The following is a 6,000-nucleotide window of genomic DNA, read 5'->3' as shown; positions in this document are numbered from 1 at the left end:
GAAAACAATGTTACTTTCTTATGGTTTTTGAAACATTTATCTCATTTTCCTTTGGGAAAAAATAAAACAGCTGGTGAAATTAGGATTTCAAAATGGAAAAAAAAATTGCTTAAATAAACATCTATTTAACATTTTATCAAAAGCTGGAAAATGCTGGTGAAATTTAAATCTCCTCATCTTCCCTAACTCTTCCCTTCTTCAAACACTCCCTTTGTTATTTTTGAAATTTTAAATCCTCATGAGGACCAGGTGATAGAATGCAGGTTTTCTTTTTCTCTTTTTTTTTTTTTTGAGGTAGTTTGTCCAAACCAGAGTATATCAATATGTTCCAATATTTATTTCAGGCTTTTCTTTGTTGTTAAGCAAAGATTGCTTCACTCCTGTGGTGTGGATACTTCAGTCAACACAGTCCAGTCTGGAAAGTACATTGACGTGGAAAATCAAAGCATTACACTTTGAGAGCAGTTTTTAAACAACAGTAGAAAGGCCATTGGCATTGTTAGCTGAAATAACTGAACCTTAATTATTAGTGTTGAACGGGGAGATCTCAGAGGAAGAGTATAAGGGGAGCAACACACGCTTGTACCAAAGGTCCCAGCACCTTGTACCTGATAGCAGCCAGCAGAAGATGCTAATGGAGAAGGGTAAGAAGCCGGGCAAGTGCCAAGTGATTCTTCCTGCTTGTATACTTTCCCAGCTTCTGACAGTCAGCAGTTTTGGGACCCCCTGTGCTGAAGTTGCATCTTAACCATTGTTTTTATGAACCACTGAGCGCGGAAGCAACAATAGGAACAATGGATCACTGTTCAGCATCAATGGCAACTGCACATAGAAATAAGTAACTGTGCCACTTCAAAACGCTTGACATGGACAACAGAAGCAGAAGAGCCAGGAAATTATGGCAGTACTAATGCCACACCCATGGCCAGAGGCAACAGCTCACAGCTCCTCCAAGTTGTGAACTCCTCGGGAGCCGAGAATCCCTACCATGAAGAGAGGTAGGAGCCAAACTCACTATTATATAATGTAGCAACTTCTGCCCCTGTGGGATCTTAATGGAACATAGTGTCTTGTTCTTCAATGTAGGGGTTCCTGCCTGTGTGTTCCTGCTGAGATTTTTGTTTGGTGAGAGTTGGGTGACCTTCACTGATACCAAGATATGATGCTAGCAGTCAGCTGATCTCTGGTGATTAAGACAGACTTGCACGTTCTCTCAGAGTTACTGTCTCTTTCTCTAGTTTCTATTCAAGCATCTGTTCTATGTAGCATGTGAGCAATTCTGTGTCATTTTCCCTGGAAGCCCTCTTTGGGGGCAGTCAACAGGTGTCCCCAATAAATAGTTCTACAATAGTCTTCCTGCAAATTGCTTGACCTAATATGCCATCCGCTGTGGTGTTTTTTCTTTTTTTTTTTTTTCTCCCCACAGCAAAGCATTTGGAAAAATTACACATCCTGAAGAAAACAGGAATTAAAAATCTGGCTCCGAGTTTCCTCATGAACCACTCTGCTCCTCCACATCTGCAGAAAGAGACAGGTAGGCTGTTGCAAGAGGGCTGTGCAAGGCTCTGCTCAGCGAGCCCCACCATTCGCCAGGCTCTTGACTTTGCGCGAGGCAGTGATTTCTGCTGAGTTCCTATGAGTTTTTTCGTGTGCTGCACTTCTCCCTGCAAAGTGACAGGATGCTGGGACACAAAATAGAAGGTCCTGTCCTGGTGTGAGCACTGTGCAGAACGGGAGGGCTGTTGTGATGGATAGGAACTGAACTGTGATGGTGTTGCACGTAGTTCCTGCTGTGTCTTGAGACAACATGTGTATGTTTGAAATTTACTTGAGGATGCAGAGTAATATGCCAACACAGGTTTCTGAACAGTTCCTTGCTGCATAAATCACCTACATCACTTCAAAAGAGGGCTCTGAGTATAACCCAGCTGCCAGAGTATAGTCATCTGACTATGAGGCTCTTCCTTGCTTGACTTAATTTTCCTCTCACAAAAATGTCACTGAACCCCACAGAAATTTAGCTTGGGTGAGGACTGTGATAAATTATGAAAAATTTCAGAAGCTGAGACCAGATAAGGATGAAAATTGTAACAGTGTCCACAGTAACCACAACTGAAAACAGTTTTTGCTCCAAGTCACCTGGTTTGCTTTTCCTCATGTTGTGATGTTGTCGATGGCAGATCTGGTTTCCTTTTGCAATCCCACTATTTTTACTGCATCCTTTATCTTTGTCTTTTGGAAAAAGCAAATAAAAACAAAGCTTTGCTTTACATTTTTGCTTGAAGATAAACTGGAACATTTTAACAGACTAACTTTAAATGTTTACTTTTGCAGTGGTCAGGGCCAGTACTCAGGGCTATAGCTACATGGCCAAACTCCCATGCTCCTTTTAACAATTTGAGGGTCAGCGTTTTTGAAAGTGTGGGAAGGGTGGTGCTGGTGCAAAGCAGTGGATACACTGCCCACTTTGCCTGGGAAAAATGCAAGACTGAAAGAATAAAAGTGGCAGAGCACAGTCTGTGAATTACAGTGATGTATGCAGATATGTGAAGAGGTGTGGGTGTTTTTTTTTAATTTTGTTTTTTTATTTAATGGATAAACTTTCACTGTCTACTAAATTGAAGCTCTTAAACTCGTTTATGTGAAGCCAGAGCTGAACCACACCCTTCAAATGTGAAGGGCTGTTGTATTGAACCATTGTGCTACCCAGAGGGCTCAGTCAAATGAGGACAAGTTTGCAGGCAGGTGCAATTTCCTTTTAGAAAATTGATAGATGGTGCTTCTGCATTCTGTAAAGTGTTGGTTTTAGTCTCTACAAAATACAGCTTGCATTCTGTTATAACTAGTAACAAATCACGCATCTGGAACAAAGAGGAATGTAGCTGAGCAATATATTACATTTAACTGCAATCTGGTTCAGATCCCTTGGTTCCTTTCAATTTAAGCTGTGCAACAAATGTACTCCCAGTCTTCATTTTTATCACTTGTTGTAGCATTTAACAAAGGTCATAGTGACCCAGAGGAAGCTTAAGGGGAAAGTGTTGTGGGTCTTGGAAATGGAGTTTGACTGTGATGAGGGTGGGCATGAAGCCAAGCCCAGCTCTCCTGCCTTTCATTTGCACTCTTTATTTTTCCTTGTGCTGGGCTGGATTCAATCATGCAGCCACATCTATGGATGAGGCAGAAGTCTGCAATAATTACTACATCTCTCTTCTCTGATGACTTTTTTCAAAAGAATATTTTAAATTGTTTACTTTTTGTGTGGTTGGATTGTTGAATTAATAACAAAAATGTAGCCACTGCAGGAAAAGAACAGTATTCCAGTGAATTTTGTACTTAGTAACCACCTTCTTGTTAAATCTGGTGACAAAATTTTTGTTAATGGCAACTTACCTCCTCAGGTCACTACATTCAACATCATATTGCCCTTTTTTTTTTTTTTGTTTCATTTATGATTTTATGTGTTTAGATTATGCCTACTTAAAGTCTGGCTGATTAAACTGGTGCAAAGCTCTCTGGGAAGTGACATAAATGCTGGTATCAAATGGTATGCATTTATTTACTTTATAGTGTTTCTGCTTAATGCAGCGAGCGATTTTTTTTAGCACCAGGAGTATTTCAAAACCTGTAAAAACTAGTTAAGATTTGAATCAAAACTCCATTAGATGTTCTAATGGTAACTTATTTCCTGGTTCAGAAGTGCCCAAGCTATCCTGATTTCCAAAATTTTCAGATATAAACCCTTACTCTTGTTACTAAAATTTATTTCACAGATATTTGTGGTATGCTTTATACACTCTTTTGCAACAATACAGAGACTATCTAGCCAAATTTATAGCTGCTAGTGTTTGCAGGAACTCAGAAGGTCAACTTCTAACAAATTCTTGGAGTTTTGGTGTATCACACAGTTTACAGAAGTTTTTCCAAGGTTCTTTTTTTCTTCAAGAGCAGTGTCCACGTCTTGCATGTTTTTTCAAATGCAAATGTTCTTCTGGCTCCATAACACACCTTGATTCTGTGCTTATCAAATTGTTTGTGCTCAGATTTTACTAATTTATGGTTTACCAGACTTTGATTATGATTCCTCTTTCCTCTGCGCAAGAAATAACCCGCAGTGCATGAGAAGTGTGTGTTCAAGAATATGGCACACATTTCTTACATTTTGTCCAGTAAGCAATGTTCACATTTTTGAAACTTTGGCAATTTTCTGCCTTTTCTCCAGCTACAGTCAGAACACTTTCTCTATTCTTCTGCTATTGTTCCTGTAGTGAAGGAATGTCTAGGAGAGGGGTGGGCACTCTGATGTACTTCATACATTCTGTTTCTTCCCTTGTGTCCATCTGGTGTAAACATTCTGCATTTCTATGCTCTTTCATATTTGCAAATGTGTGCAGATGGATTACTGATTTTTCTTCCATGAGTTCTCCAGCGCTGTAAGTAATACTCGAAGCTTTACAGCTATGCAATCTCAAAAGAAAAATATCTAAAAAGTAAAATCTACAAGCTAAGGTGAGCTCAGCTGCTAGTGTGCAGAAATAAGCTGGTTTAAACATGTTTGGAAAGAGAAGTTTAGTGACTGTGTAGCCCAAAGTAGCTAATTTTTGTTCTAAATGCAAATATTCTTACTTTGGTGTTTCATATAATTACAAATATAAATATTTCCTTTTGTTTTGCTTCTAACTGTATCATATACATCTTCTTATTGCATAGGAAATACACTTACTGCTATTACTGATGTTATCTTACAGTGACGTTTCATATTTAAGTTTTAGAAATTCAGGTCTTTGTATGATTATATTCTTCCTATTCATGCACTTAGTTCTGATTATTGTTGTGTATTCAGTGCAATGGAAGGCCAAAGGCTCTTTAAAAACACATTAATCACAGTAAAACTTGTTATTAGTCCCGTTCATAGCAGCTACAGGACATATGCATCAATTAATACTCATGTGCTTTTCCACTGTGCTCCCCTTTTCTACCTCCCTCCTACCACTGTGATTTGTATTTAGCTATGAAAGCCACTGTTTTCTCTAATCAAAGTAAGAAAATGTGGTATTCATAGTTTCAGTATGCCATGAATAGCGAACAGGACGTTTCTTGTGGTTCTGTCATTAGTTTGCAATAAAGTATATTACAAATGTAGCTCTGGCATTGTCTCCAGTTAAAAAACCAAACCAAACCCCAAAACCAACCCTGTATCAGACCCTTTATTTATCAGGATCACACCGAGTAAAAATTTAACTATCAAGTCAAGGCTATCTTCTTGCCAACACAACAGGCAAATTTAAGTGAATTAGAGAACAAAGTACAAATGTGTTTGCAACCAGCATTTCCATAAGATAATTCACATTTCAGTATGTACTTATGGAATGCCGCTCTGACACTTGATTGATGTATACATGCTGAGTGGATAAGGGAAAGGGAATCATGTTCTAGCCCAACTAATTTCTGCCTATTTTAAGTCTAATTACCCTGTTTCAATAACATATACAATTAAAAACATTAGAATTCCACTTATCTATGAGTACCTAGTGTGTTGGCCAATGTGACCATGGCAGTCAAGTTGGCCATCTCACGGAAGTCACCTCTGGTGAGCTAGCAAGGTTGCTGTAAAGAGACTTGAAAGAGGCAAAACCTGACCCTGTTCAAGTCGAAGATGGTTTTGTTACTGACTGTAATGGCTTTAGAATTTGTAAAAAATGTTTCTATATGTCCTAGTATCTACTTTCTCAGAGCATTATGTGCAAATGGGTCTCTTCTCCAGCAGCACTGTGGCCCTCTGGACTTTGGGATGGTATGCTTCATGTAGGGGCCAGGAGCAGTTCATTGAAAACTCCCTTTCTGGACCCTAAAAATGGACAGGCATTCCTGAGAATACAAATAAGAAGATGCATCATGTTATCTGGTGTATCTTATAATTTCTAATTAAGAATTTAAAAATGTATTCCTAAATATGCCAATTCTTTAAGTGACACATCACCACATTGGTTTAGAAGTAAT

General features: G+C 38.7%; 1 long non-coding RNA gene across 4 annotated transcripts in view; it reads left to right on the top strand.

Moving 5' to 3' along the window:
- The first annotated feature begins 366 nt into the window (after positions 1 to 366).
- Positions 367 to 6,000, top strand: part of LOC139828137 (uncharacterized) — a 211,917-nt gene continuing 206,283 nt past the window's right edge. For all 4 annotated transcript variants that reach the window (XR_011739444.1, XR_011739442.1, XR_011739443.1 and 1 more), the window contains exons 1-2: positions 367 to 998; positions 1,427 to 1,534. This is a non-coding gene — a long non-coding RNA (uncharacterized lncRNA). The remainder of the gene's footprint in view (positions 999 to 1,426; positions 1,535 to 6,000) is intronic.

Source organism: Patagioenas fasciata, chromosome 5, assembly GCF_037038585.1.
Source record: "Patagioenas fasciata isolate bPatFas1 chromosome 5, bPatFas1.hap1, whole genome shotgun sequence".
NCBI classification, from domain to species: Eukaryota; Metazoa; Chordata; class Aves; order Columbiformes; family Columbidae; genus Patagioenas; species Patagioenas fasciata.
Note: the sequence above shows the minus strand (reverse complement) of the source record. Positions and strands in the feature narration are given on the sequence as shown.